Here is a 10,402-nt window from a genome sequence, read left to right on the forward strand (position 1 = left end):
CCACCCACCCATCCATCCACCATCCATCCACCCATCCACCCATCCACCCACCCATCCACCCACTCATTCATCCATCCATTCACCCATCCACCCAGCCATCCATCCATTCACTATCCATCCACCCATCCACCCACCCATCCACTCACTCATCCATCCATCCTCCGTCCATCCCCCACCTACCCCTCCACCCATCCACCATCCATCCATCCATCCACCTATCCACCCACTCATCCACCATCTGTCCATCCACCCACTCATCCATCCACCCACTCATTCATCCATCCATTCACCCATCCACCCAGCCATCCATCCATTCACTATCCATCCACCCATCCACCCACCCATCCACCCACTCATCCACCCATCCGTCCTCCATCCATCCCCCACCTACCCCTCCACCCATCCACCATCCATCCATCCATCCACCTATCCACCCACTCATCCATCCACCCATCCACCATCCGTCCATCCACCCACTCATCCATCCACCCATCCACCCATCCACCCTCCACCCATCCACCCTCCATCCATCTATCATCCATCCATCCATCCACCCACCCACCCACCCACTCATCTATCCATCTATCCATCCCTGACTCACTTATCTGTCTCCATTTCCGATCTACCCACCTGCCCACCCACCTTTTTATAAGGACCCAATCCCTGTGGATGGGGCAAACATGCAGATTGGCAGCTGAGAGGGAGAAGAGCAGAGGAGTTGCCAGCCTGGGGAGGGGAGGGTCCCTGAAGCCTGGGAGCCGGGGTACAGATTAGCAGGAGATGGGGTGAAAAGGCAAGTGGGGCTGGGTGTACGATGTAACAGCAGAAAGAAAATCACTAAGAACCTAGACACTGAAACAGCTTGACCGACTGTATTGACCTACTTGACATATGCTGAGCCCTGCACACAGCAGAACGTATGTGTGTTCGCCCAGCGGAACACAGCCTCTCCAGTGCGTGTGTGTGTTCGCCCAGCGGAACACCGCCTTCTCCAGTGCGTGTGTGTGTTCGCCCAGCAGAACCGCTGCCTTCTGGACCACGTGTCTGTGTTTGCCCAGCTGGAACATCACTTTCTCAAGTGAGTGTGTGTTCACCCAGCTGGAACGCCCCCTTTTTGAGCGGGTGTGTGTGTTCGCCCAGCGGAATGCCGCCTTCTCCAGTGCGTGTGTGTGTTCGCCCAGCGGAATGTCGCCTTCTTGAGTGCGTGTGTGTGTTCACCCTGTGGAACGCCACACTCCATGAGCCAGCCCACAGCCTCCAAAATCACTGGGCACCGTGTTGACTTGGTAGAACTAAGAGGAAGCCAATGAGAAAGATAACTAGAAAATCTCTACACATTTAGAAATCAAGCAATACCCTTTGAAATGGGTAACAGAAAACATTAAAATGAAAGATAGAAAACATTTTAAATTAAAAAATAACGAACATAACAGCTATCGACATTTGGGGTCTGTACTTAAAATGGTTCTCGAATGGAAACGTTCCTCCTTCCAGCACACGCAAGAAGGGAGGAAGGTGGGAAACCGGGGACCCGGCCTCCCGTCTCAAGGAGCTAGAAAAGCAGCGAGTCGAAGCCAAAGGAAGTAGCAAAGGGAGGAGCAAAGGAAACAGGACGGAAAACGTGAAGCAGAAAATTGCTAAAGCCAAACCCCGTTTCACTGGAAACACTTTCAAAACGCACAGGTCCCTGCAGGACAATTGAGAAAAAGAAAAAATGTGTGTGGATCTCAGAAACGAAAGAAGGGCGAATCAGCCGTCTCAGACATGAGAGGGTCACAAAACCACGGGTGCAGCTGACGTGGAAAGGCAACGCGAGGAGCCCGGATAAGGAACCGTTTTGTGTGGTTGTCTTGGGAAATTCCGACGGCATAGGCACACTCTTTGAAAGACACGACTTATTCGTCCCAGAAGGAACAGACATGTAAACTGTCCTGTAAGTTTCAATGAAATTAAATCTGCCAAGAAAAATCTTCCCCTTAAGAACACTGGGCAGCCAGAGGATGGGATTCCTCTGCACCCGTGGCCTCCAGACTGTGGCTTTCTGCAAGGAAAGGCCCTGGGCATGAGTGCAGAGAGAGGCTCTGTCCCTGCACATCCAGGCAACGTGCTTCCAGGCGGGCCTGTGGCTCTTGTACCCTCAGAGCTCCTCTGCCCGAGCCCCGTCCTACCCAGGCCCAGGACTTGGTGAACACCCCGGGACGGAGGTGGGACCCTGCTTGTTTCCAGGACAACCTTAGAAAGAGGATGAGAGCACCTTCTACTTGCAAACACCGAGACTTGCTCTAACGCGGCAATAACTGAGATATGTGCTGACGGAAGGGACAGGAAAGGGCCCGGAATCGACTTGCACACACAGTGGGATTGGGGAGGGCGGGGCCTGCAACCCTGGGCCCTGGACCCACGCCAAGTCCCGTGGAAAAAGGGTTGAGCCCCACTCCACACCACCCCGGCACTGACCTGAGGCGCTTGCAGACCTGATGGGAAATACAAGAAAGACAGAGAAGCTTCTGGGGAAACCAAGAGACGACTCATCTTTGAGGACTTGCAGAGACAAAGATTTTAAAAAGAAGGCATTATAAAAACTGTCACAGAAAACACCAGGAATATTGGACTTCATTAACATTAGGAATTTGTGATTATTAAAAGACACCATGAAGCGTTACAAAGTAAGCTGTGGCTTTGGGAATTTGCAGGGCGTGTTGCCATGTGCGTCCGGGCCAGAAAGCCTGGGGAACTCTAACTCAAGAGAAAGACGACGGATGATCCAGGGAAAACGGCAGCCGAGTCGACAGGTTCTTCCCAGGAGCGGCCAGTGGCGGCCAGTAGGCACGTGACACGTTACTTAACATGGTGAGTCACTGAGGAAACGTGGAACGAAAGCACAATGGTTCCACCAACACCCTCCCCCATGCAGCTAAAACGGAAAGGACCGACGCTGCCCCACGCGGGTGCGGAGCCCCCGGAACCGGCTATTTTCGTGCGGTGTATGCTGGGACACTCATTTTGGAAAACAGCGTTTGGTGGTGTCTACTGGTGCTAAGCTATGTATATCCCATGACCTGAATTCTAATCCTGGGAAATCACCCAAGAAAAATGAGTACGTATGTCTACTAAGGAAACGGACATGAATGTTCCTATCAGTATTTTTCCTAAAAGCCAACATTTGGAAGTGACCTGAATGTCCAGTGTTAGAATGAATGCTTTGGGGCATATCCATGTGGGGAGTGCCACACAGAAATGGAAAAGGGGCCACGATGGGGATGGGCTCCACCCCAGGAGGGCCTGTGGCACAGGACCCATTCATGTGACACTCCAGGGCGATGCTGGGCAGGCCCAGGTCTGACGCTTCTGCCTGTGGGCCCTGTGGTTGACAGGCTGACACGGGGAGCCTGAAGCCCCAGCCACCCGAACACTGAAGGTGCAGCTCTGCTGGTCATGAGTCCAGCCCGGCAGCCACGGCTGTGGGAAAACCCTCCCCAAATCAGGGTCCAGCCCACACTCCAAATGGGCTCCTGGATGAGGACGGGTGCCTGGAAACTGGAAGAGAAACAGCGTGAGGCAGAAAGAGGCTCAGCAGCCCTGCCAAGGCGCCCACAGGCCACTCTGGCCACCTTGCTGCCTGTGGGGAGGGGTAGGGCCAGCAGGCGGGCCACTCCACTTTCAGCAGGAATCCCCGTCTCGGCAGCCGGCACCCGGATGGAGGAGAGGGTCACGCCGCCTCGAATTCAGGACTCAGCACCAAGGGGAGCGTGGCCACCTCCAGCCACAGAACCTTCTTGGATAGAACTTTTGTCGGTGCCCTAAATCTAAACAGCTAAACAGGATTATTTTTTAAGCACCAGCATGTTTGACCTTTAGAAATGATTGAGCTCTTAATGGGGTTCAACTGTGAGGCTGGAATCTGACGTGGGCTTTGTTTCCGAGAGCCTTTGTCTTCTCCTGTGCACTGAGCCCGCAGCTGCCCCAACACGGAACGTCACCTGTGCACTCACTGCACGCCGGGCAGGGCGGCTGGTGAAGGGACCTGAGCCTCGAGATGAGTGTGGAGCCTGGAGCGCCTGCAGGGCCCTCACCTGGCTTAGGAGGGCACAGAGGAAGGAAGCGTGGGTGCCTGTGGGTGGCCCCCGCCGGGAGGGCACAGGACTGACAGGGGAGGCTGGTGTCATCAGACTTAAGGAGGGGAAAGGCCTGACCCAACCATGGAGGCCTGGGCTGCTGGCTGCTGGCTGGGTGGGTTGATATTTACCTGGCTGGCAACTGGGGGCCATTGGGGCAGCTGAGAGGGGGCGGCAGGCTCAGCTTTGTGCTGGGAGTCCCAGGGACGGGGGCACACATGGTGTGCCCAGCAAGAGGCAGGCGGTGTAACTCCATCGGCCATGGACTACCCTGTAAGTGTGCCCAGAGGTCGAGGACCTTGGCCTGTGTTGCAGACGTGGCCAGCGGGCCAGCCACAGGTGGGTCCACCCTCAGAGAAGGAGCAGGCCCTCCCTAGCCTGCAGCAGGCCGGTCTGGGCTGTGGGGCAAGCCAGATCGGCTTCACTCTCTTGGCACCTATGGGCTCCCCACGAGGGTCCCTCCCAGCCCTTGCCCTTTGGCCCTTGGGGAGGCCAGTGATGGGCAGATCGGGAGCTGCAGCCATCCCTGGGGCTCATGGGGAGGGTTTCCCTGAGGCGGTGGCATCGGGGGTCCCGCCGTGCCCACCCTCCTGACCGGTGGCCTTGCTGGGCCTCTGGAACGGCCAGTTTGGTGCCAGCTGTGGAGCTTTCTTTCATCTGGAAGTCACCAGAACCATCTGCTGCTGAAGGTGTTACATGGGGAGTGTCGGAAGATGCTGTGCACGTCTCCCTGTGCTGGGCCCAACCCGGGTGGGGCGGGTGTGAACCTGCCGGAAGTTACTGCCGGGTGTCTCCTGGCTCCCAATCCCTAATTTCCTGTTTGGTGGGCACCGTAGGCTGTCAGGCTGGGGAGGGGTCCTCCTGCCACTCAGGCTGGCCGCCGGCCTCCCCACGTAGAGGGCGACCGGGAGCCCGGGGCGGAGGAGCGACCCTGAAGCCCCAGCTCGTGTACAGTAGGGGGTTTCTTTACCGCACCGTGTAACGTGAAATACGGAAAGTGAATGTGATGTGTTCATTTCGAAGTGAGCTGGCACAGCCGCAGGTGACTTTGGAAGACCTCTGTTTCCCTGCACGTGAAATGGAGCTAGTCCCCGGACCCAGCCCCGGGCACACACGCAGAGCCGGATCGTTCCTTCAGGATGAGGAGCGAAGATCTGGGCAGAGGCTGCATGTGTGGGCAGCAGCCACCAGAGGTCCCTCAGGGAGGACCGGATGCCCCCAGGCCTGTGTCGCTCAGGGAGGGCCCTGAGACCCCAGGCTGAGTGGGGAGTGGGCAGCTGCCAAATGTGGGCAGAATCCCCCTGCCCTGCCCCCTTGGCACCTAGAGGTGCTCAACATGGTGAAGACGCAGGCAGAGGCGTGGAGACCTGGCTACAGTCTGGGAGTCCAGCTCCTCTGGACAGAAAGCCCAGCTCCCTCCACTTTCCCCAGGTAGTTTAAAATCAGGGTGTTCACCTGGGGCCGAGAGAAGTCTATTTCTTAGGGAAAGGTAAAACCCCACTTTAAATTCCACTAAGCAGTTGGGAAGAAATGAAAAGAAATGGAAATGGAGGCCAGGCGTGGTGGCTCACGCCTGTAACCCCAGCAGTTTGGGAGGCCAAGGCAGGTGGACACTTGAGTCCAGGAGCTCGAGACCAGCCTGGGCAGCATAGCAAGACCTCATCTCTACAAAACGTAAAAAAATATACTCAGGAGGCTGAGGCAGGTGGATCACTTGAGCCTGGGAGGTCGAGGCTGCAGTGAGCTGAGATCACGACACTGCACTCCAGCCTGGGCCACAGAGCAAGACCCTGACTCAAAAAAGGAAAAGGAAATGGAAATAAAGGTAACGGGTGCTGCTGTCTCCAGACAAGACTTGGGACGTCCCACGGTGATGACACAAAGTGGCAGGAGCGGGAGTGGCCCCTCTGTGTAAAGGGCTGGGGAACAGGCAGTGGGTGAGGTTGGATGACATTTTGAGTTCAATCTGCAATTTAATCGATGATATTAACAGATTCATGATATGCGAGGGAGGAGGGCTGACCACACACATCCAAGTCCTCCACCTCCCACCCCGCAAAAGGCTGGTGATGGGGTGACTGTGTCAGTCAAGACAGCGGCCCCCACGCCCTGAGGAGGCCCCCACCCCAGGAGTACCGGCTCCAGCAGTGTCCAGCCTCTGATGGCCAAACGCTGAAAAGGTGCATGGAAGACACAGGAGCTTGGGGAGCAAAAGGAAGCTCCTTCCCCAACCAAACAAAACCCACAGAAGCCAAACTCTTCACAAGAGCACGAGGGTTAGAACGATGTTAGAACCACAAACCAAAACCAAGACGTGAGCGGAAAAGAGAAGTCAGAGAAAGAATGAGCTCTCTGAAACCAAAAATTAAACTGTGGGGGTGAGAAACATCCTGTGGAGGGGTTGGGAGGAAAGCCCAGGAAATTCCCAGAAAGGAGAGGGCGAGGCCGCTGCAGGGCTGACCCAGAGGCCACCACCTGGGCAAGCGAAGAAACGGAGGGGAGGGAGTGAGGATGGGAACTTCCACACCCAAGGGCATGGACAGCCCCCCAGGAAAACCACCAACCCACAGGCACCGCCACAAACGGCAGAGGAGACTCCAGAGGAGGCAAGGGAGCACCTACAGGGCCCTCACGTGCACATACCCTCACTGGCCTGGTCCCTCACCTACACATACCCTCACCTGCAGGACCCCTCACCTGCCCAGTCCCTCACCTGCCCGATCCCTCACCTGCACATACCCTCACCTGCCCAGTCCCTCACCTGCACATACCCTCACCTCCCCGGTCCCTCACCTGCCCGGTCCCTCACCTGCACATACCCTCACCTGCCCAGTCCCTCACCTGCACATACCCTCACCTGCCCTGGGGCCACAGGCACCAGAGTCTGGCTTCTTATTTAGGGACATGAGGTTCTGAGAACCAATCCATTAAGTTTGTGGCAGAATGAGGACTTGTGACTTGTAAGGACACAGAAACTGTATCTCCTGATACACCATTTCTCAGAAAGCGCCTTGGGTAATTCCTGATGAATAGAACTAAATGTCGCTCTTCCCAGGCCCTGTATAAACAAAGTCAAAATCAAGGCACAGGCCACAGGTGGGAGCCAGGGAAGAACCTGTGGGGTGTGGAGGGGGATTTGCACTCACTCAGCCTTGTCCTCCTCTCCAGGAAGTGCACACCTGCCCTGCCCTCCTCCCTGTGAAGGGCACGGGTTGGGGTGAAATCACCTGCTCCCTCCTCTGCTCAATGCTCCAGGTTGGAAGAGGCCATGGGGCCCCTGTGCTGGTCACCTGATGCTCGGTCCCTCCTGCGTCCGAACTGTGCCTCCGCCCGCTGGTCGCTGCTGACCTCAGCCCTTCGAAGCTGTCTCTCAGTGGGTGTGGGGCTGCCTCATCCTGCTGGGGTTCTTCCTCCTGCCCTCCTCACCTGCCTTTGCACCTGCCACAGGGCATCACCACCTGGGAGGGAGGCCCTGAGCTGACGGATTGTCCACAGGTGCAGGCACAGGGGCCCCAGGGGTCTGTGGCAATGTCCTGGAGTCCCTGCAGCCTGATGCCATCTGGATGTCAGTGACGGCCACTCCTCTTCTTGGGCCTGAGCCTGTCCCACCCCGGAAGGGCAGCTCCCCAGGTCCCCTGTGGCTAGGCATCCAGACCCACTCTCCCCTCCATGTCTGATGTGCCCCTGCCCCAGGCACGTGCAGGAAGAAGCACAGAAAGTGGCTGGCACCCGCCCTGAGGCAGGGCTCTGTTCCCCTCCTCTCTTTTCCTAAACAGCTGCAAGGGAGCCTGTGACCCATGGCCGTGTGGCTGCCCCTGTGGACCCGTGGCCGCTGGGTGATGGATTCCTGACTGGCCTGAGGTTTCTTGGCCATGTGGCCTGGACAGCTGCCCCTCCCTTCATCTCAGGCCTCAGAGTCTCCAAGTGACGTGCAAAGGCAGTGGAAAATTATTTTGGACAAGGTTTTCACCAAGGTCAATATCATTTATTTTATTCCTTCTAAATTAGCCCTCTCAGCTGAAAACCTTGTGCAAGGACGTCCTAGACAGATGGAGACAGATGATGTTCTCACCCTCCATCCCCTCCACCCCCTGCAGCTTCTCTCCCGTCCTCTTTTCCTGCGTCCTGGGCTCCAGCACAGGGGCTGGGGCCTGGTGTGGATGATGAGCTTGTGGACAGGCCGTGTGCGGGCAGTAGGTTCCCACGACACGGCCTTCTCTGTGGGGGCCATTCTCACGACCTTGGGTTCTGGGCCTGCGGCTCCCCAGTCCCCCGGCTCCCCAGCTGTGAAGCCCAGGCCATCTCTAAGCGAGTAGCTGGTCTGACGGCCGTTTTTATCAGGGGGTTTCTGAGGGGCCAGAGCTCACTGGGCAGCCTGCAGCCTCAGGCCTGTGTCCCAGGGGCCAGCGTCCATTCTGCTTTCGGAAGCTCCCAGGACCCTTACGTCTCACAAAGAGCCTCCTCGTAGCTCGACGTGGAAACCACAGCCCCTCTCAGCTCCAGCAGCACCCGCACCCACAGTTCCCGTGTGGCCAGCTCACCTCCCAAGCCGGACGCAGACCCTCTACTCACCACTGTTCCCAGACCCCCTCACCCCACTCTCCAGAACCCCATCCACTCCTCTCCCTCTGAGAGGGCCTGGACCTGCCCGCACGGAGCCAGCCTTGCTGTCCCTCGGCCACAGCGGCTGAGCCTGCCCAGCCATGGAGGATGCCGTCCTGGGTTCTCTGTCTCTTCTTTAGCCTCCTGGCTTAATTACATAGGCTGGACGGTGCCCTCAGCCCTCAGGAAGCCACACCATGGCAGCTTTCAGCTCCACATTCCTGCGAGGGCCTCTTGTTTCCTCAGTGAGGTCATTCAGGAGCGGCAGTTCCTCTCCAAGGGGGTCTCACTGCACAACAAGCAGTTTCTATGAGGATTATACAGAGATGCACAGCAAAGGCAGTGCCCCACATGCCATCACAGAAGACCACAGCCTGTCCTGGGGGCACTTAGAAACCAGGGAGACCCTGGCCGCGTGCGGTGGCTCATGCCTGTAATCCCAGCACTTTGGGAGGCCGAGGCAGGTGGATCACCTGAGGTCAGGAGTTTGAGACCAGCTTGGCCAACATGGTGAAACCCCGTCTCTACTAAAAATATAAAAAATTAGCTGGGTGTGGTGATGGGCACCTGTAATCCTAGCTACTTGGGAGGCTGAGGCAGGAGAATTGCTTGAACCTGGGAGGCGGAGGTTGCAGGGAGCCGAGATCACACAATTGCACTCCACCCTGAACAAAAGAGCAAGACTCTGTCTCAAACAAGCAAGCAAGCAAGCAAGCAAACAAACAAACAAAAAAAAAACAAAAAGAAAGAAAATAAAAGAAAAAAAAAAGAAACCAGGGAGATCCAGAGAGTCACAGCAAGGGCCGAGGGCAGAGCGGGGGTTTCCTGCTTCTCCCCTCCCCTGCTTACCCCCATCCCGAGAGGCTTCCTCAGGAAGCTACACCTGCTGTGCACATGGTGGTCAGGTCTGAAGGTCTGAAAAGGATTCCAGTGCTCAGCCGTGTGGCTGTTGCTGGGGAACACGGGACCAAGGTCAGCCTCTCTGTGGACCTGTCTCAGGTGCTAGAAGCCAGGTGAGCGGAAGCCTTGCTCCTCGCCGATGCTCAGCGCACCCTCTCTACGGCTTCAAGAGCGAATCAGACTTGCGTCAGTGATGTGGCCGTGGGGTGTGTGGCTGTGGGAAGCTCCATCTGAGACCCCATCTGTCCATCCAAAGCCCCATCTGTTTATTCAAGATGCTGTCTCCCCATTTGACACCATATCTTTCTGAAAACCCTTTCGATCATCTCACCCCATTTGTTCATATGTGACCCCACGTGTCCCTCCGAGGTTCCATCTGCCTACCTGAGGCCCCATCAAGCCAGGAGTGACCACTTCTGTGCATCAAAGACTCCATCTGCTCATCTGAAGTCCCAGCACCCATTCCTGGTCCTCTCTGTCCACCTGAGATCCCGTCTGTTCATCTGAGACACCATCTGTCCATTCGAGACCCCATCTGTCTAGCCAAGAACCCATCTGCCCATGTAAGCCCCATCTGTCATCTATGACTTCATCTGTTTATCTGAGATACCGTCTGTTCATCTGAAACCCCATTTGTCATCTGTGACCCCATCTGTCCAGCTAAAACCCCATCTGCCCATTCATAGCCCCATATATCAATGTGAGAACCCACTGTTCACACGTGATCCCATCTGCCCATCAGCCCCAGTCTGCCCATTTGACACTCGTCTGTTCATCTGAGACCC

Source organism: Mandrillus leucophaeus, unplaced genomic scaffold, assembly GCF_000951045.1.
Source record: "Mandrillus leucophaeus isolate KB7577 unplaced genomic scaffold, Mleu.le_1.0 Scaffold219, whole genome shotgun sequence".
Taxonomy (NCBI): Eukaryota; Metazoa; Chordata; class Mammalia; order Primates; family Cercopithecidae; genus Mandrillus; species Mandrillus leucophaeus.